Source organism: Cimex lectularius, unplaced genomic scaffold (assembly GCF_000648675.2).
Source record: "Cimex lectularius strain Harlan isolate CLEC.00 unplaced genomic scaffold, Clec_2.1 scaffold85, whole genome shotgun sequence".
Taxonomy (NCBI): Eukaryota; Metazoa; Arthropoda; class Insecta; order Hemiptera; family Cimicidae; genus Cimex; species Cimex lectularius.
Genome location: NW_019392718.1, coordinates 333,549 through 356,686, shown reverse-complemented (window position 1 = coordinate 356,686; position 23,138 = coordinate 333,549). Strand labels below are relative to the sequence as shown.

Below are 23,138 nucleotides of genomic sequence, written 5' to 3'. Positions count from 1 at the left end.
AGAAAAAGTGTTATAATAAATTACGTAAAAGAGGTCATAAAATAAACATATGCTGTTTATAAACAATACCTCACCTCGGGTTCCTTCGACAGGTACAAGGAAAGGTCTAAATTTCCCACACGATTTGAGCTCGACAATGGGACGATCGAACAATCTCGCTAGATAAAATATAAGAATACATAGAAAATTAACACAGCCTTTGATTAGTTCGAAAAACTGGACCCTGAGACCTTGAGCAATGCTGATAACAGGCACAGGCGGCGAGGACGTGCTGTCTCACGATCAGAACGATCGACGAGGTATCATTTATAGTTTATTAATTTAAATAATGCGCTACCCGGGTATGTTATTCGTGCCTTGACGAAAGGGCCAGACGTCCGCGGCTAAATTGCCTAATTAACCTGGAAACCCAATAAATTCAACTCAATTTCGAAAAAAAAACAGCGGCATGATACCCAAGTAAATAAATACAATATATAGTTGTATAATTGGAAGTTTGTTCATCAAATGTTAATCTGTTTTTTTTTTCTTCTGGCCTTGTTCTTAAACATTGGCCCTGTCTCGAAATCTCATGTTAATCTTCATCAAACGCCTTAAAATGCAAGGTTATGTGTTATAAATCAAACGTTTATCAATGAGTTTTTAGGTTAAAAATTACAAACGAATTTGATGTGATAAAGATTAGCCATCAACACGAACAGCTAAATAAAAAAAACCCTGATCATAAACTATTGATAATTAAAGTTATTTTTTGCTGAAGATTTTCAGCTTTGAGCAGAAGATTTCTAGACAATTTCCTGGGCGTAATCACAATAAATTTGTCCACGTCACCAACGAAATTGAGATTGATGATGAACATTTTCTCTTCTTTCAATTAATTAATCTTTATGTAAGGCATTGGTTGAGATAAAAAAAGTCAGCGTCAAGAGCGGGATTCGAACCCACGACCTTCGGCTAAATACGCCGTTGCCCTACCTTTGAACTATCAGCGACTTCGATCCACTCCAACACCAACTTCCTATCTCAACCCACCTTTTTTTAATTTTCCCTCCTTTTTGCGATTTGAAATGGCCGCTCGTGACACTGACTTTTTTATCTCAACCAATACCTTACATAAATGATTATTCAGAAATCGTGAGATGCGGTCTGGTGTGATGTAGGTTTCCGAAAAACATTTTCTTTATCGTGCCAAAGTTTCGATCTTTATTGAGATCGTCCTCAGGGCCTGGGATTTACAAACATTGTTTAAATTTAACAAATACATGTAGGATATGGAAAAAAGTGAATTTATACAATGCAAAATATATATATTTTTTATATTCAATCAACGTATTTCTACTCACTCAACGTGTAAATTGTAGGCATAGGTGAAAGCTATTAAATGTTTCTAATGTTGCTTGAATCTGTGGGAACTACTACCCTAAACACATAATCAACAACTACAACTCAACACTAATATCATCCACTAGTACTATACATCAAATCTATCAAATACAAACAAAACCAACATACATTTCCATGCCATTCATACACGGCCGATCACATAAATTAAACATATTTCTCTCGTCCGACAACTTTAAATTCGCTTTCAAAAATTATAAAACACTTCGAACACTTTTTTCCAAAATTAAAGATCCCGCACCAATAACAAATAAATCTGACGTAATCTAAAAAATCAATTGTTTAAACTGTCCGGCAACTTACATCGGTCTTACATCCCAGTATTTGGACAAGAGAGTAAAGCAACATATCTATGATTGCAAAAAACCCAAGCAAAATACTACAGCACTCGCTACCCACCATTTTGAACACAAATACAATTTCGACTTCAACAATCCAAAAATATTACATAAAGAACAAAACAAACATAAACATAACTTTTTAGAAATGGTTTACATCAACAGAGGTAAACACAGCATCAATGACAGAACAGACACATGAAAACTTAGTCGCAGCTAATATCATTAACCAAATTCAATATCGATAAAATACATATATCATCATCACATCACACAAAACATATAATACAACATACAAAACAAACATCAAACACACATCAAACATTTCTACATAGTCTAATTCTTCGACAATTTAGCTTTCTTTTCCCGAATTATACCAGTCTATATAATAAAAGAATAATCAGGCCGAACCATTACCCAAGTTTCATCATTGTAGCTCCTTTCACCTCAAAGACGCCGACTGGTCATATAAAAATGTCTTTCTATACCGACTTCCTTCCCCACCACTTCAAAATCCAACGTATATAAGTATAAAGCATCGATATCCCACTGGAACTCTCAACACGACACACAAGAATGACACACCTACACAGAAAACAAACACTTTGAGTGAATACTTTGATTAAATATAAAAAATATATTTTTTGCATTGTATAAATTCACTTTTTTCCACATCCTACATGTATTTGTTAAATTTAAACAATGTTTGTAAATCCCAGGCCCTGAAGATGATCTCAATAAAGAAAAACTCTATGAAACCTACCTCACAACAGACCGCATTTCACGATTTCTGAATAATCATCGACTAACGGTCACTAATCACCACACACCTTACATAAAGATTAATTAATTGAAAGAGGTTATTTGGTCAACCGGACCACGAAATCTAATGGAATTTCTCTTCCATTTAGTAACGCAGACCAATTTGCACTGATTGAATTTGACGTGATATTTGGGAAAGAATAATTCCTACATTTTTGCCAAACGATCATAATCAAATTTTCTGTGATCTATGTGTAATTATAATAATTTCATTGGAACCTGATCGAATACTGTAAAAATATAAATCCTAGAACACTTTAAGATGTAAAATAAGACAAGTTTCGAACATTTCGTTTAACGCCGATTTCCATTTTTCTCCAGCCATCCTCGGAATATTTAAAATCAGAATCGTGCGGCCGTCACGACTTTAAGGTGTGAATTTCGTCTCCCTTCGATTTACGAATAAATTAAAAGTATACGCAATCAAAACTTCATCGCGGTTGTAAGTAATAAACCGGAATTTATTACATAAAGGTGCTCACCAGCAGATAAAAATCCCTGCCATTTTTAACCGGTGAAATTTCGGTTAACTGAATTTTTTTTATTGCCTTTTTGTTATCGGATTACCAACGGCGAATTGTCGGGGTGTCCATCGTTTATATTTAGGACCCGACTATATGTGGGTTCGGTCCAAAAAACCAGGCTAAACATACGCACCTTCCACGTCTTATTTCTGGAAGCCTGTTTATATTTGTTTTATAAGAGTTTATAGTAAGGGTACGAGAAAGGCAGATTTTTTTCTGACCAAACGAGAACATAAACAAGGTTAGTTTTATTTTGTTCCTTCAATTTTTCATTTCATGACACCCGCTCACGGCGGACTGACTCACATAAGTCGTTTTCCGTTACCACATCCTCATCAACATTTCACCTCACGTCATTCGTAAAAGAAAGAGATGCTATTCCACGACTACTGAAGGAAATACCAAGGCAACTCGGCGATAGCATCATGAAAACGCTGGTCAGTATTCATCGATATCAAGTTAAACCCATTAACACAACTAAAACTTTAATAAAACTAAAAAATAATAATCGAATAAAGACGCTCTTGCACATGTCGGATTTCACACAGGCTAATGCATTTATGTTTAAATAATTTTTACACTGTTTTCAAGTAGAATGACACTTGACTTTTAGCTTAATTTTTCAAAGTTCATTTATGATATTTAAAACTCCAAACTGACCTAATGGTAAAAAGAAAACGCACTTGCACATCATTCGGGTTTGATCAAGACAAAATCCAAGGTGAAATGTATTGTCTCTCCCTACTTATATTCCTGTAGTATGACTATATTTTAGACTATATTTTATAGAAAAAACAGCCCGTCGAAATGCACAGTGTCGACGTACGGACAAAAACAAACTCCAACACGGCCGATATTTGGAAATTAATTAAAACGCCTCTCTCTGTTTATTACCCTGACGTCGCGACATCTAATTATCAATTTTATCTAATCGGTGGCCCACTTTTGTTTTTATGTATGCAATTTGAAATTCAAACAGCGCATCTATCTCGTTATGTTTTGCAAAGAAAGTAAAATAGAAAAAAGGAAATATAAAGATAAAATAAAAAGGGAAACGTTTTGCTTCTCCCTGCTCATAACCCTGACATCACAACACCTGACAATAGTTTAACAATTCTATAGAACTATATTACTTTAAACGCAAAATTGGTGAAACGTAATAGCAAAGCTTCACACCGTTCTGGCTTCATGCAGAAAAAAAATAGAGAAACGTCTAGCCTCTCCCTGCTTACAACCCAGACATCGCATTACCGGTTACTGTATAACAATTTAATAATACTGATATTGATCTATGTAGTTTTATGTTTTTATTTATTTTACAACTGCATAGGAAATGCAACAACCAAAAATTATAGTTATAATTATGCAAGTTAATTATTAATTATAAAATATAAATATATTAAGTACTTTTAATTAATATGTCTATAATTTAATAATTATAAAACATAAATATATTAAGTACCCTTAATTAATTAATGTGTATAATTTATGTTTTTTGTCTTTTTTTAAATGAGGGTTCGCAACAGCAGAGGTTATATCAACCCTCGGGGTGCCGGTGTTTTTGAAAAAAAGCCCATTTGTAAGTATGTCGGGTTCGAAGGCAGGGCCGCTGGATTCGAACCCGGGACCTTTAACCTTACAGTGATGAGCGCCATGTCAACGCCTAACCCGTTGCGGCCACCGACGCCCCCCCCCTAATTTATTAGTTAGAAAATATACATATATCAATTACCCATAATTAATTAACATATGTATCATTTATAAATTATAAATTATACATATATTAATTATAAAATTTAATTAATTCCTGCATTAAACATAAATATTTATTAATATCTCTATCTACATCTATTAATTATAAAATTGAATTAATTTATGCATTAAGCATAAATATTGAAATGTTATATATAAGTATTTCTATTTAACTTATTAGGATGGAGCATAAACTATTGTGCGAAGGATTTTGGATTGTAGAGATAGAATTTTGGAACGCTTGGCTATCCCGTAAAGTTCAATTCCGTAGGTTCAAATTAGGGCAATTAGGTTAGTGTACAATAGTTTCTTGTTAAGTAATGCCAGATTAGATCTTTTGTCAAATAGTCTCTTCAGCATTGGTTACAGTCGATTCGTTTTAGTCGGGTGTGTGGATTCCACATACATCTTTTCCAAGTTATGTGGGAGAGTTATATGATTAAGAGCAAACACTGTATTAATATTTTTGATTGTTTACCTTGATTCTACACTGTCGAAGCCACTGTTGAAGATGGGATTGGAGGTTACGGATAGTAAGAAGATCGATGTTTTGGGGAGAGGATTGTCGTGTCATCGAGATATATTTAGGTTAAGATGTCCGAATGTAATGGGAGATCAGCTGTAAAGAAGGAATAAAGTAAGGGAGCAAGTGTGCTTCCCTGGGGGACGCCGTCTAAAACAGAAAAGTAGAAGAGAAAGAGGTACTTATTCAGAAATCGTGGTCTGGTGATGTAGGTTTCAGGAAAACATTTTCTTTATGGTGCCAACGTTTCGATCTTTATTGAGATCATCTTCAGGGCTCAAAGTGTATGTCTTCTGTGTAATTGAGCCATTCTTGCGTGTCATATTGAGAGTGTCCCAACTCTCAACAAGACACGCAAGAATGGCACAATTACATAGAAGACAAACACTTTGAGCCCTGAAGATGATCTCAATAAAGATCGAAACGTTGGCACGATAAAGAAAATGTTTTTCTAAAACCTTCATCACACCAGACGCATCTCACGATTTCTGAATAATTATCGATTAACGGTCACGAATCACCACACAGTAAGAGGTACCTTGGGCTACTTGGAAATATCGGATTTTAGGAGGTATGTAAAAGGAAGGAGATTTAAAGGCAAACTGAACAACTGGGATTAAGCAAATTCAATAATGTTTCTGCAGAACGTTTTGGTTTGATATACAACAAAATATTAAAAACGTTTTGCCTCTCTCTACTTATAACCCTGCTGTTGCTCTGTATGAGTATGAATGCAGGAAGATTTTTTTTTAATTAAAAAATGTTATGCGTTTTGAAATGTAGTTAATTAAGGCACGAAGTTACATATACTAATTCCTGAACATTTATTTTATTATACAACAGAATAAAAGCCTTTTATTTAACTCTTATCGGAAAATGCCCTGAAAATTTTCGTTGTTGTTGTGGAGCCAAGCCCCCACTGGGCGATTAATCACCCACCTAAAGGTAAAAGTTTCCAATGGCCAGAAATGAGTCATGGCAATGGTTATTTTTAGCTATCGTATATTTTCCTCCTCATCAATCCTTACGCGGGATAATAAGCCAAGGAAAACATCTCAATTTCCGGGAATTCGAACGCTTTTCAAATGTCAATATGTAATTATACATTAAAGATATCGAACGAATGGTACATTCTCATCCAAACACATTAAAATGTCAACATTTGTACATCCGCCTGAGTAAAAGATAAACATTAATCTTCAACGTAGGTAAATTTTATGGATTTTCTGTTGTTTAGGATTAACTTGAAAATTTGAGTGAGACGGGAGAAGAATATCGAAGCCCAGCATATCGAAAAAGGAAACCCACAATTTGAAAATAAACCAGCCTCCGTAACGTGGCATTGTGGACGTCGTGAAAAAAGAATTTACACGGCAGCTCAAGGTGAGGAAGGTATAAAAATACCTTACGGGTTGGGGTCAAAATTGCATATTACTGATATAAGAAATTGCAACAAGTTTTCCTTTATGGAACGTTGGCAGACGTCTGTTCAAAAACGGGACAGTTTTATTAAAATAAGTCTTGCGTTTTCATTTCAAACGCGTAGCTTGTTTGTTACGAAAGTTTCCCAATTGCGTAACTGTACGGATTTGCTCGAGTGACGTGTGCGATAAAGTGATAAAAGACCGTTTTGTGAATCTAGATTATATCGTATTAAATTTCTTTGCTTGAAATTTTCTACACACCATAATATACACTTTTTTGTAACTTATTGGTAACAGTTACAATAAAAATATTAATCTTTAATTCAGGTTTTGGTTGAGATAAAAAAAACTCAGTGTCACGAGCGGTATTCGAACCCACGACCTTCGGCTAACCACTTGAACTAACGTGACTTCGATCCACTCGGACGCCAACATCGCATCTCAACCCCACCGTTTTAATTTTCCCTCCTTTTTGTCATTTTTCAATTTCAATTAATGTTAAAGATTAAAAGGTTTGGATTCTATAATTAGCGTATTTTAGCTGAATTCCGGTCCGGTAGCAAATGCTCAAAATAAAACGCCCGAGAGAGAAAAATAGCCAAAACAAAAATTTGGTGTTTTGGCTATTTTTCTCTCCCAACCCAATTGTTTCGATAAGACGAGGAACTTCGAGGTTTTTTATGAAACCATCAGACCACATCGAAAAAAAAAGATATACACTTAAAAAAAGAGAATAAATAAAGACAGAAAAACGAAGGTAAAACACGTTTCACAAAAATAACCAAATTTGACTCTATAAGCTATCACGTTTCCGTTCAGTATAGTAATTAACATAAGCCAAAAGGAATAACAATTGATAATAATTTAAACAGAATTATAAATTTAAAAAATAACAGTACGGAAATGAATAAAAATAGGAATAAAAAATATACATGCTTGGCAAGATACGTGAGAGGAATAAAGGTCATAGTGATCTGATCAAACTGCCAAAATGTAAAAATAAAAAGTATAATGTCAGCAACTCGATATAAAAACTGATTTTTTACATTTTGGAATCGGGAAAAGTCAGTCAAGTAAAATTCTTTAAATCCTTTCCTACGTAAATTTTTTTAAGAATTAATTTTAAGTTAAAACAGGAAACAATAAGCTGTACGTATTACACGATTCTTTTAGGCTTACAATTAGTGTTAAATTAAAACTACTTTCCTTTCCTCAAATCTTGTTGATATATCAACAATTTAATCAGTAACCCTTGAAGCTCATGAAAAACATAAAATCTAAATATTCCACATTACATGAAACTTGAATCAGAGGTTTCATAAGAAATTAAGTTGGAAAAACTGAATATTTTGCGCTGTTCATAATCAAATTTTGAGATATACTACCGGATAATGAGGTACATCAATGGCAATTTTGATCAAGAAAACCCTCTAACAGATAGCAAGGGAATTGCTTCTCCCAGCGTGTAACCATGAGGCAGAGACTGATTATGAACTTTTACGGATTTTTTACGCATTTTGAAAACTAAACAAGTATATTATATACTTTGAGCTTAATTTTCAAAAGCTAGCTAATATGTATAGCGTTTAAAAGGCTAAAATCCTCTTGGAAGATGGAAGACTTCTACCTGCTTATATCCCTGAAGTCACGCCATCTGGTTAAGAGGTTCCAGTAAACGGCCTATATGCTCGTCCTCCTCATACGACCTTCTGGTTCGGTCTTTTTCTGTTCAATGATGAAATTTTGAAAAGCGTGCACACTGAAAAACTAAAGTAGTTTTGACCGAGTTACAGATTAATTTCCAACAGTTAGATCTGCTATAATAAATTGTTGAAGGCTAATAAGAAGCAATAGCCCGTCGTTCGAGTTGACGTGATAAACGGTAGAAGGAAAATTTCGCCTCTCCCTGCTTATATCCTAACATCGAGCTAAGAGAACAAGGTCTTATTCAGTAAATGGCAAGGATGCTCTCCCAGGTTTGTCCATCGGATTCGATTATTTCAAGTCGATAATACACTTTGACAAAATTAACAGTTCATCGAGATATGTTGCCGATATGTTTTGCACATATAACTTTCACAAGTGATACAGGTATTAACTTTCGGTTTTGGGATTTTTAACAATTAAATCAGGTATTAAATTTTAAAGTCATCTATCTACTTGCAAAAAAAAAGCTTTAGCTCCTTGTTTGGCTCAAATAAAGAAAAATAATGGCTGACATTCCTAATGCAAGCTCTAACATCATTTTTCTGAAAAAAGGAGGAACACATTTTCATGGTTGAAATTCGCTTTACAGAAATTGTCAAGTACATTTTATAACATTAAAATAGGATTATTATTTCCATTTAAAAAACTAGGTTAATTTCTGACAAATAATTTTGCTATTTTGTACATTTTCTTATACTGGCGAAATTCAAAAATTTCAGGAGTGTTTCTACTCACTAAGTGCAGCAAAAACTTCCTATAAGCCTATAAATTTTTCGTGTCAGTTCTCGTATGTTCAATTCAAACAGTTTGCTTTATGTTATCAGCTGACAACTTCCTCCGGTTGGTGATTTAAATTATGTCCTTGTTTCCTAATAAATTGCTGATATGCATTTCATTTTCGGTTACTGCAACGGTAATGCTACTGCTGCAAAGGGAGAATACCAAGCTCGTTTTCCACATCGAGACGTTCCAGCAGATCGTACCTTTCGATTTGCAAAAAACCCAAAAACCAGAAATTACTTCTTTAGCGATGAGATTTGGACAGGGGTTTATAGGAGTTTTGGGTTGCATATGGTGTGTAGAAGCACCTCCTGAAATTTTCGTCATTTATCACCAGACACCCTGCATAAATACTTCATATATTTTAATGGTATGTATGTCGTTGAAAAGCTACATTCCTCTTCTTTCAAATGGTCTCTTTGACTTTAAAATCCTTTTAGCCGTTTTTGAATTTATTTTTAATCAGATATTCCGATAAAAACTTCTTCAAAATGAGGGGAACAATTTTAGAGGTAAAAAAAGCGATAAATTTAAATCCAAGCAAAAATTTATGCGTGGTGATTAGTGACCGTTTGTCGATGTTTATTCAGAAATCATGAGATGCGGTCTGGTGTGATGTAGGTTTCAGAAAAACGTTTTCTTTATCGTGCCAACGTTTCGATCTTTATTGAGATCATCTTCAGGTCCTGGGATTTACAAACGTTGTTTAAATTGAACAAATACACGAAGGATGTGGAAAAAAGTGAATTTATACAATGCAAAAAAATATATTTTTTATATTCAATCAAAGTATTTCTACTCATTCAAAGTGTTTGTTTACTGCGTAAGTGTGCCATTCTTGCGTGTCGTGTTGAGAGTGCCAGAAACGTTGGTAATGGTTCGACTAGATTATCCTTTCAGGATAATATAGACGGGGATAAAATTCAACGAATATAAACATAAAACAGCACTATCTCACTGGCAATCCTCAACACGTCACGCAAGAATGGCACAATTACGCAGAAAACAAACACTTTGAGTGAGTAGAAATACTTCGATTGAATATATAAAAAATATATTTTGCATTGTATAAATTCACTTTTCCACATCCAAAATGTAATTGTTAAATGTAAACAATGTTTGTAAATCCCAGGCCCTGAAGATGATCTCAATAAAGATTGAAATGTTGGCACGATAAAGAAAATGTTTTCTGAAAAGTACATCACACCAGACCGCATCTCACGATTTCTGAATAATCAAAAATTTATATTTAGGGGTGCTAAAACGAAATTTCATTCAGTTCCACGAAAAAAAATTATGACCTAGTTTACTTGTAAAATATTTGTTTTTACAATTTTTTGGCTGTTGATAAATTTTGGTAGCTTTTAGTATAATTTTATAACAATCTACACGAAAAATGCCGTAAAATGATATATTCACATAGTTGATTTGGGCAAATAGAACGGCGAAATAAAAATATCAAAGAACAGAAAATTTCAACTTTCAAAGAAATGGCGAAACTAGGGCTTATTCATAAGAAGTGACGGATACGTGTCCGAAATTTTGTAGGGTAGAATCATCAAAAAAAGTTTGGTTCAAATCCGTGTCTCACCGACCTAATCGTCCCCTTGTTAGAGCTATCACCGCTTTCATATCTGTTCGTATATAACGGATAATTCGCAGTTTATGTTTCCATGCCGACTAACAAGCTCAAGAACCGTGATCCGAGGATTAATAAGCCGACGTTCGATCGGGGTGTAATTCCTGGAACCCTGGCCAGGAGGGGGTTTATGCGATTGTACCTTGTACGTCGCATTAAATCCTCCTCCGATCCTGCGATGCTAACGACTCTAGGATAATCTCGAGATTCGCAACGTAAAACGTCAAATTTCAGAATAGCCCTGAGTACGTCTTGAAGCCCAAATGATGCAAATTTATCTCCCAATCAACGTGGTACTTCAGCAGACAAACGTTGTTACCAATCGGGTCTGAAGCTAACGATATAAACAGATAAGACATGGATAAAAGGATTCGTGAAAAGGTCAGGAAAAGACTTTCCGCCTTTAGTGACAATCCTACTCTCTCTTTCTCGTTATTTGATATCCCTATTAAAATCGAGTATTCTTTGTATAAATTATTACAAATTATGGATTTATTTTTATAAATGGCCAATTTTTATGTTCAGATATAATAAAAAGACTATACAGAAAGTTACAAGAACAGTCTGAAAGAATGAAATTACACGTTCCAAAGAGGGCACAAATAAATGAAAGAAAGAAAATATAGATGAAATTATTGGATAGTTAATTTATCATAAGGGGAGGCCGTGGGATGACAAATTTAACGAAACTTTTTTTTGGTGATAATACGTCCAAAATTATTGGATACACGAGCGTTGTTGTAAAGGAGTACTAGGGCACAAGAAAAATATTCTTTAAGTAATTTAAATAAGTTTTTTTAAATATGGTTTTCTGCCAAAAATACGTTAATCAAAACAACTCTCTCACTCTCTCTCTCTCTCTCACTCACTCTCTCTCTCCCCTTCACCCTCTCTTCCTCCCTCCCTCTCACACACCCACTCCCTCTCTATCTATCTCTTCCCTCTCACACTCCCTCTCCCTCTCTATCTATCTCTATCACTCTCTCTCTCTCTCTCTCTCTCTCTCTCTCACACACACACACACACACACACACACACTCTCCATCACCCTCTCTCACTCTCTCTCTCCCCTTCACCCTCTCTTCCTCAATCCCTCTCACTCTCACACACGCCCTCTTCCTCTCTCTGACTCTCTCTCACACTCCCTCTCCCTCTCTATCTATCTCTAACACACACACACACACACACACACACACACACACACACACACACACACACCATCTCCCTCTCTCTCCCACTCCCTCCCTCTCTCTCTCTCTCTCTCTCTCTCTCGTTGTTTATAAGGAAAGCTTAAAATCACTCAAATCTGCCAGTCATTAGAAATAAGGCGTATTCATTTAGATCATTCTCTGAATAAAAATCCAAGACTCATAAAATGACATGAATTACAGTTCGGAAATAATTGACTGTTGTTACTTATTTCATTGACGTCCTAGTAGTATCTAAGCTCAGTGGAGACTAATTAGGGGGTATCTAAGCAAAAGTTATTTCCATACGTAAATATCAATTATGTTTTTATGTATGTGTTGGCATCCATCACGATGAAGGCGATACACGATAATTCAAAACATGACTGGATAATTTTTAATCAAAGCTGGCCACTGTATGATTTATCTTGTCGAACTCTTAAAAAGTAATTAAATTCGGCGAACCGAACGAAAATTGCAAGAAAAAGTTAGAACGTCATTAATTTCTTATATTTAGCACTTAAAAGCTTTTTACTTTGAATTTATATGGTAGTTCGAATTTTTTTCATGTCTTTAGTTGTTTTTTTTAACATATTATGTTTTATAGTTGAAAAAACATATTACTTGTGATCTGAGTAGTTTTTGAGAAAACCCAAGTTGACCTTGGATATACTACATGCATAAATATTTGTATTGTATTATGTGGTGTCCCTCGCAAAAATAAGTTTTTGAAACGTTAAATTGACTAAAACCAAAACAAATTTCAAGGCAGAATGGTAAAATGTTTAAATGGCCTTTGTCTATCTTGTAATTATTGCAATAAAATGGTCTATTGGCCGTAAATAAATAGTTTACATTCATAACAGTGCCCAGAAAGGCAAATTTTTATGTAAGGGAAAAGAAAGAAATAAAGTAAGCTGTCGAAAACACAAATGTATGTTTCATATATCGCATATAACATAAGGTCAAAACTATTTATTTTCCTACCTATTTTATAGAAGGACTGACGAGGTCGATGGTGGCAATGAATTCGTCCAAAAATGGTACTACGTGGGGAGTCGGGAGGAGTGAAGAAAAAACATTTATTTAAAGTTTTCGAAAGTTGACTAGTCGTTGTTAAGGGCGATCGGACCTTGAGAGTAGGTCGGTCTAAACTTAGCCGTAGAACACTCACCGGGTGGGGTTTGCGGGAGGTCTTCACCGCGACCTTGAACTTCGCTCAACTTCGACTTTGGGCCAGAGCTCCCCCTCGGCGGCGCTTTCGGAAGGCCATCAACGCCCCTCGTTTCGTGAATATGGTCGTTTGGAAAATCGTCGGAACATCAAAAGATCACACGTTTTCCTGTTATAAGGTGGATGGATCTAACAAGCTGACATTTTATGAGGATTTATTTTAAAAGGCAAACGAACTTTCTAACACGCCCTTCCTAGCTCCCACCAATGTACATCAGGATTGAAAAATTTATACTGAAATGATTTATCAAGGGTGAACGGCTATTAGGTACAAACTTTGCCAGTAGATTCTACATTCAAAATGCAAGCAAAAAGTTCTAATTAACTATAGTCCGAATTTCAACAGTCGAAGTTTTTCCCCTTTTTCTGTTTTTTTAAAATTTCACGACCTTGCTTCAAATAAACAATGACAACTCCAAAACTAAAAGGTTTTGGACAAACCGTTGAGACGATTGAAAACTACGTTAAATTTCCAAAAAGATGTGATCAACACTAAACTTGTAAACGTTGGTGAAATAAGTATTTGAGTAGCTAGAACTTTGAAAAAAATTTTTTTTTTCGAAGTTGATAACCTATGGTGATTCTCAACTATTATTTCCAAACCTAGAGCCCAGCAAATATCAGCATACTCCATTTAATATCCTTTTTAATGGTGTAATAGCTTTTTTCAATGATGAGGAAATTGATGAAGGAAAGAAAAAAACGTAATTGACGGATTGGTAAGACGGAAAGATTAAAAAAAGTAGCCAGTGACTACAAGATATCACACAGATACGTAAAAAAGTTTTGAATCTTAAAACTTTTATTCCTGGGAATAATAATACAACATTCGTTAAGTCAAAGTTGATGTGTTGGTAAATAAGTAAACACTTGCTCTATTTCGGTTTCGAACCCAAATTTAAAAAAAACTTTTTATAAATTCATTTCAAATTTCCTTCTTTTTTTAAAAATCTTTCTATCTTACCAATCCGTCAACCGTGGTTTTTTCTTTCCTTCATCAGTTTCTTCATCTTTGAAAAAAGTAATTACGCCACTAAAAAGGATATTTAATGGAGTAAGTTTTCTGAAATTTGCTGGTCTCTAGGTTTGGAAATAGTAATTTAGAACCACCGTAGTAAGTTTTTCAACTTTGAAAAAAAAGATTTTCAATGTTCTGTCTACTAAAACGCTTGTTTTCCCAACGTTTATAAGTTTAGCATTATTCCATCTTATTGGAAATTGAACGTAGTTTTCAATGGTATCAACTGTTTTGTCCAAAACCTTTTAGTTTTGGAATTACCATTGTTTATTTGAACAAAGTCGTGAAACCTTAAAAAAATGAGAAATAACAGATTAACTCCGTTACTGTTGAGATTGGGACCATAGGTAATTAGGACTTTTTGGTTTCATTTTGAATGTAGAATCTACTGGCAAAGCTTGTAACACGAGTAACCGACCACCCTGTATATATTTATACTGAAAGGTAACGAAGATTGTTGTATATTGCATATAAAGTGTCAAAGATAGTTTCCAAAGACCCCTTAGGCCTGTACAACGCCAAACAATTATGTAAAACTTAAAGAAGAAATATAATTCAAATATTTAAGTTGAAATATAAGGGGTAACAAATGGTTCATTAATGCTTGATAAGTCCTACAAAATTCAACGTGCCTGAAGGTAAATAGTTATTTAAGGAAATCTTTTGGCTTAGAGGGTTTGTATCATGTATGTATTTTATTATTTTGTACTTCAAAATGCACTATTGATTCTGCATGAATACTAATATTCTAGGATTAAATTCCGAACGATTTTATTTCTTTAGACGAACATTTTCAATTCAATAAAATAAAACGATTCTTTTACCCCCACACATTCTCTCACTCACTACTAAATCTGTAAAAACAAACGCGTCAAATCATATCATACCTCTCTCTCCCTTAAGCACACATTTAATACGAATAAATTTTTAGGATTAGTAGAAAACATTTTTGCGTCATTATTTTCCCTCATCGATTTCGCGAAGCCGGGTAGTGCGCATGGGTTGCGTTAGGGTTATGTTTAGGCGAGGGACGGGTTAGGAAGGGATATGGACAAGTCATGTTAGGGTGGGTTAGGTTAGGTTAGGTTAGGATTTTACACGAACACTGTATCCTTCCATTTATCCATCCCAGGCAATCTATTGACTTCCCCTGTAACAATCCCTCATATTACAATAGTCAATAGAGATCAAACAGTAAATATCTCAATCTCTCGCGTAATATTGGAAATGGTTTTTTCCACATAACTGCGTTAACGGATATGAACGTTTGGATCCATATAGAGAGCGAGCAGTTGCAGTCTATTGGCGCCAAATATAAAATACGTAGTTTATATAACAATTTCGAAACGAACTTAAAACTCTAAGATAAATTGTGAATTAATGCATTTATTTTAAAAATGCATAAATTCTCATTCGATTTTAAATTGTATCCGTTAATTTATCACAATTGACATTTTGACTTATTAGTATTTGTTCAGGCTTAAGACATAGGATTTTACAAATCAATTTTTTTTAAATTAATTAAATTGTCAAGCGTTAATTTAGGCGTAAAAACATTCGCACTGCCTTTTTAGCGAGGTACTTCGACCTACGATTCGGTACGGTGGTTATCGCAGATCGTTAAACGTGTCAAAAAAGGTTACGGCAATTACCGGGATAATTTTAGCTCAACCGTCTATTAATGAATTGTTTCCCTACGTCATTATTTCTTTTTCTCGGTACTCGTACATATTCTAATCGACATGGACAATGATGAGAATATTATTCATTCCTCGGACGTTTCTCCCTTCCCAGCAGCGTCGCTGTTCTTATCGTTATCAATCAGCCGAGCAACAACCATTAACGTGTAACATGCAGGCGAAATGCGTCGAATGCTTGTTTTTTTATTTTTTCGGGCCATAGTTATAATGTTAGTCATGTTAGTCACTGCAAAACGCTTAAGGTTATCGTCTCCCCTATACAGGAAAACATAACAGCCTAAATATTTTCTGCTGAAAATAATATGCTTATATGGGATACTAGCAAATAATTTAGTTTTGTATAAAAGTTAAGATGAATTTGTACGCTCCGATTTCCATGCAATATTCCACTCAGGGGATAAATAAAATTATAAATAAACGGATGGCGAAACTAGAACATCCCATGTGGAGCCGCTCCCACAGCGGCGGCGGATTCCATTTTTTTCCCATTCCCCTCTCTCACAGACGCGTCATTGGATTTGCAATCTTAAATTTGCGTTTCTCGAGTGGCGTGTCGCAACGTCGGACTTTCTTACGTCCTATATCGCGAGAGATCGTTTCTATGCGACCCGGAAAAATCACAGTAGGCGAATAGGTTGCACAGCAGGGGAGGCGAGGCGGAACAACTCTGCAAACCACGTCACAGTCATACCTAATAATAAATAACACAACAATAAAACCTGTTTGGCCGCTTTTTTATATTTAGTAAATAAACCAAATTACCGGACGGAACATGAAAGTCGGACGAATTAAATAATCTTGATTGCAAATCGCCAATGATTTTTTTCCCCTTTAAAAAAAGCTGAATCATCTAGTGGGTGATTATGAATGTCGTTCATTTGAGAAGTTATTCATAATACACTGAAATTAGCGTCTAGACCAATTACGACAAAATTTTTTTAAAAAAGTTGCTATTACTTAATGGTTTGTGTGTTTGGGATCAGGCTTCTGGTCAGGTAGAGAAAGAAATAGTCTCTGTGATCACTTACAAAGCTTTCGGCCTTTATAAGACCATCATCAGGGCCCGAATAAATATTACATTACATTACTTCATTAATTACAAGTTTTTTTTTAGTTTTTTTTTTTTTTAACTACCGCATCCTATTTCTCACAGAAACATTACAAAATGACGAAGAAACTTCGACGACATTGACTACGAGGTCTCGAAGTACATGAGGTTGGTTAAGTTGAAATGAAGACAATTTTTTTCAGTTTTTTCTATAATTGATGTAAAAAACTAAATTGAACCAACAATTTCAATAATAAAATAGGTCGTTAGGATTACCAAGGATAGACGTCTCCCCAAAATGAGAAAAAACACCAGATCTCATACACATTAATCATCGTGGTCGATTTCTTCTTCATCAACTGATTTGTGTTTAAGCATGCAATAATTAGTAGTATTTTTAATTCGGTGACTACTCTAGCAAATCTGGCTGCCTGTAAGGTAAAACTAATTCGAGTATAATTTTTTATGAGGATTTACTTGAAAACGTACGAACGGCTTTACACACCCTTACGTAAGCTCCCAACGTCCACTCTGTTAAACAACTTTTGTCAACTAATTATTTTTTGAAGCAAAAGATCGGACAAGGCTTGCGACCAAGTGAACAGAAGAATGGAAGAATGCACTACTGACCATCATCACAAAGTTAAAAAATCCGAAGTCAATTCTAATAAATAAAAAAAGGAAATATGAACCCCCTTAGTGTATGATAAAATTTATACTTATTTAATATGTAAGGAGACACAATGGTGACATATGCAGAAAAAAATAAAGGGAAAGAGATGATGATGAACGCTTTATTTATCCATCACACAAGATTTGCTCTCAAAGACCATTGTTACATCCCATTTGAAAAATAATGGTTTATAATGGTTGGTTCAGTTTACTCTACTTCTAATTTATTAAACATTAATTACTTCTAATAACCTCATTTTTGTGGTCAATATGTTACATATATTCGTTTTACATTAAAATACATATGTATTTACTTCAAATTGCCTTTTGAAGTAAATATTCTAATTTACAGAATAATTCAGCAATTAAAAAGTAAGTTACTAATAAAATAAATGAACAAAACTACTTTTTCAATACAATTTAGTACAAATCATGGAAGTTATAACAACAACAAAAACAACAAAAGAATCACAGTTAAGACAGTGAATTTTTAGCATCAATCATAACTTGTGTGTATGAGAGAGAGGGGGGAGGTCAAGAAGGAGAGAGGGTGAGAGAGCGAAAGCGAACTATAACAACAAAAAACAAAAACAACAAAGAATCAAATATAAGACAGTGAATTTTTAGCATCAATCGTAACTTGATGAGAGAGAGAGAGAGAGAGAGAGAGAGAGAGGAGAGGGAGGGAGAGAGAGAGAGAGAAAGAGAGGGAGAGAGAGAGAGAAAGAGAGGGAGAGAGAGAGAGAAAGAGAGTGAGTGAGTGAGTGAGAGAGAGAAAGAGAGTGAGTGAGTGAGAGAGAGAGAGAGAGAGAGAGAAAGATGGAGGAAGAGAGGGAGAGGGAGAGGGAGAGAGAGAGAGAGAAAGAGAGGGAGAGAGAGAGAAAGAGAGTGAGTGAGAGAGAGAGAGGGTGAGGGAGTGAGAGGGAGAGAGAGAGGGTGAGGGAGTGAGAGGGAGCGAGAGAGGGTGAGGGAGGGGGAGAGGGAAAGAGAGAGGGTGGGAGGAGTGAGAGGGGGTCAAGATGAGCGGGTCAAGAAGGAGGGGGTCAAGAAGGAGGAGGTCAAGAAGGAGAGAGGGATCAAGAAGAAAATATATTTTCAAAACTTTTTTTCGTCGAATAAGTTCGAAATATTAAAATGGTGCAACAGTAAACAAAATAAGTTTTCGCATGTGTGGGCGTGAAATACTATTCAGAATTTAATTGTTATTAAATGATCGTTCTAATTCATCACGCCTATGTAATAGCCGTAGAACTCGCCGATACGTTTCAGAGGTCAAGAAACCAAAGGATTCAATTATTGGTTCCCTGTTCTCTTTTCGGGCCGTGATAGTTATATGATCGTTATATGTAAATTAAGACAGTAGGAGCTTGTTTATGAATAGTTTCCAATGGACCAGTTCTGATGTGACGACTGTTTTTCTCAGTCACAGAAGGAAAACAAAGCTGCACCGAAGGCTGAGCTTTTTACTTACATCAGTCTTAAGAGCTTTGAAAGCTGCCTGTGTATAAATTATCTGGCCGTGGAGACCCGCCTTCTAGGGTCAATTTTGTTGTGTAACAGCATGAGACGAGGGCGGTTTGATTTTTGGCGATTATCGTAACACTTTCTCACCCATTAAATAGCGTTTGGTGGGATAGTTGGATAAAACATTCGAATTATTTCCGATGTAAACAACATTTATTTTTTTTTAAAATCGTTATCAGTTAAAAATATTTACCAACAATCACGAAACCATTACATGACTGGCATTATCAATGTTTTACCGTATTCTAAATGATATACTGTTTATAAACAATTACAAAAAAACCAACTTGGAAACAACGTAATTTTCCATAAAGATAAAATAAAAGTAGAGATTCATATTCGCAGCGTAGTCACGATATAAAATAAAATTTATAAACAATATTAAAAAATAAGTACATTGAAAAACCATAAAGATCACGTTTATGAGTAAAAAACGAGAACAGGCGGACAAGGTGGCCACGAACGATTTAACTGATGAGAAGTATCCTTGTATAGTATATCCGAAAATTATTTGATGACAAGCGACTATTTGTGAAATACTAAAGAGAAAGACGACGACAAGGAAGACAACAGGCCAATTTGTTATCACTGATTCACAACCTTCATAACAGATCTGTCATACTTTTACAGCGTGCTATTTGTAAAATTAGATCCTTTGTTTGTCCTGATGACTGATGTCAGATGACTGAAAATGTACGTAATCCATCCAAGGACCATTTCAGGCACAACCACTGCCGAACGGAATTCCTTTCTCCTCACACTTCTTCAGACGTCACTACAATGATGTCCGCCTGTTCCAATGCAGTTTGCTATCTTATCAGCCTCTAATCTCTTTGCTTACAACCATCTATCTAGCTTGTCTCACCATTTTCGCGAGCATACCCTTAATGCCTTCTCATCACCCTGTTAACTCTCCTATAATGGATTGCAAATGGCTTTAACTCCCGCCTCAACGAACTGGAAATACTTCTACGAGAAAAAAAGAATAGACACAATACTGGTTACGTAGACACACTTTACATCACGATTTCATTTTTACATTCGAAATTTCAGAATTTACTGGACTGATCTGGGTATTGCCTGTGGATGTACCTCTATCTTGATTCGCAACAGGTTAATCCATTATGTGATTCATACCCTAATGCTTTATCTTTCAATACGCTGCCATTAAATTGTCCTCATCACCCTTCAACATTCATAAAGCAACTTTGCATTGTGGAGAATAAAATGCATAGCACCCACAATGGAACTCCATAGTAGCTAATCCACGAGGTCGTGCCTTACAAGGTGTCCTCTTCCCCCAATGTTTCATATACATATCTTCCTTTGAACATATTGGCCCATTGCTAATCATTGCTAACCAGATCTTCTAGAGTAGGGCGGCAGCTAAAAACCTCCTGTCTACCACAGGAAATCTACCCCCTTCTCCAAGTAGATGGCAGTTGGGCCAAGTCAGGTAAGTAAAAAGCGCGAATGCTTTTGCCTCTGACTTGACCACAGTGTTCACCACACATGCCAACAACATAGACCATACATATTCACAACTTATCGAGGAATATTTACACTCAGCGATTCCATTATCCCTCACTCTTAACGCTTTTTAAGCTTCTGACTTTCATTCTACCATATAACACCTAAAATCAAAGAAAGCTCCATGTTTTGATCTTGTTCTCCCAAAAATTCTCAAACACCTTCCCACAAAGGACAATAATCATTACATACCTATTTAATTCTGTTCTTCATAAAACCTACTTCCCTATAGTTTGGAAGCTCTTGTGTATCCGATTGCACCCTAAGCTGAAAAAACCAACAAATTGTACTAATTCATATAGGGCGATAAATCTATTATCCATTTTGGGTAGAAGTTTAGAAAAGTTCAGACTGAAACGAGTTCTTCCAATTCTAAATTATCAAAATATAATCCCTGACCGTCAATTTGGTTTTCGCGACTGTCATTCAACTTGTCCAACAGTGCCACCGCGTGGTAGACATTATTTCCTCCTCCCTTGAGATGGGGCAGTTGTTCTGAAGGCTTTGTTGACGTAAGCCAAGCTTTTGATCGAGTAAACATCCCAACCTCCTGTTCAAGTTCAAGGGCATCCTTCCATCCACCTATTATCTCATACTGCAGTTACCCACTGACTGGTTTTTCCATGCAATGGAAGGTCATTTCTTCTCTGCAAAGGGAAGTATCCATGCTGGGTAGCGTCTTGGCCCATACAGCATATCGGGTATTCCTGCTTCAGCTGACATTCCATTACATCCCCAAATCACCACATTCACATCTGAAGACGGTACAACAATTCTCTCTAGAAACTCTGACCCTGTCATTTCTACTCAAAACTTCCAAAACTCCTCACACTACTATAGACTTGGTGTAAAAAGAAAATAATAAAATTTAACACAGACAAATCTACCCAAATTACCCCCACTCTCCGTAAAATGCGGACAAGGTGCGGTACATCGACAAACGCCTGACGAGGAATCCTCACGCACGAATGAAACATCAGGAAGTTATGACATAATACCTCTAGAGCTCTTGCACGATTTCTTGACAAACGTTCTGATTTTCCTCTCAAAACTAAAAGGCTGCTTTACAACACCACAATAAGTCTATATGGACTTGCGGGTTGGAAGTGTGGGTTTCAGTCAAACATTCCAACATCCGCCGAATTCCAACTGCATAACCCTTAATGCTACAAAAATACTAGATGCTCTATTTTATGCATCGAACCTAACTACACATACAGACCTAAGTATTCCTTTCGTTCTAGACAAAATCAGTTCCCGTTACTGCAAATTTTACAAAATCCTCCCAATTACCGTAAATCAGCACATCAGAAATCTCGTATACCGACTAATTCCCTCGAATCGCCGACTGAAGAGACGATGGCCGCGGGATCTCCTAGGAATTGATGGTGGTGATAGTGAAAGTGATAATGATTCAAGAATTAATTGCACAGACAATATTTTAGTATGATTGGAGTAATACTAATGGGTATTTCTCCACTCTTGTATTTAATTTATATATATTTCGTTTCTCGTTCTTATGTGTTACCTAGGTAGGTGTAATGTACTACAAATAAAAAAAAAAATCTTGGCGAGGAATTTCATTCATGTGTTTTGCAGGAGATTAATACAAAATGAATAAAAATAAAATTCTGATGTTATTGTTGTTAAAGGTGATGACATAGATGGACGGGGCCTTTGGTAAATTTTGATGTGCACAAAATTATCGTGGATCGCCTTATCGTTTTCCTGTTTCGAACAATCCGGCCTATATTAAAACTCGTGATAGGTTTTATCGCTCTTATCAGCCGAGTTATTTTCGTCAAATCGTGTTTGGAAACGGACGAACTTCTCCCCCATGGTAAAAGATAAGGAAAAGATGGAAAATGGACTCTCCCGGCGCCGCATTTCATGATTAGCTCTTGACTCGCTGTCTACCCGGTCGGCTTTCCGGCAACAAAGTGAGACTTGGCGGAAGTACGACGTCGGCACGGAATTGCGACGCAGGGCTTGCTGGCCGGGGCCGATCTCCCGAGGACCTTGAACTTACGACTCGTGGGCCATCGACCTCGCGAATTCTACTTCATCCCCGTTAGGACGGCCACACCGTTAGGCACAACATCGGCGTCGTATTTTGTTGGGAGGGGTTATCGGATATCGGCAGGGATGGGAACGCTTGTAAAGAATTTGGCAAGGTTCGGAATTAGGGCATTTATAATTCAAAACGCGAAAAGAGAATATACTGGTGTAATAACTATTAAGGTAGAATAGCAGTGTCTTAATCATCAGTGCGGAAAATATCACAAAAAAGTTAATTTAAGGAAAACATGGTCTTCA

The 23,138-nt window shown here is 35.7% G+C and overlaps 1 protein-coding gene across 16 annotated transcripts in view; it reads right to left on the bottom strand.

Moving 5' to 3' along the window:
• LOC106667903 (histone deacetylase 4) overlaps positions 1-23,138 on the bottom strand; it is a 237,662-nt gene that overhangs the window by 78,262 nt on the left and 136,262 nt on the right. The window contains exon 1 of one of the 16 annotated variants that reach the window (XM_024226583.1): positions 70-270. The exons of 14 other annotated variants lie outside the window; for them this stretch is intronic. The gene's annotated coding sequence lies outside the window, so the exon portion shown is untranslated. Of the gene's footprint in view, positions 1-69; positions 271-23,138 lie in introns of those variants that run through there. One more of the 16 variants, XM_024226584.1, reaches the window with a different exon arrangement.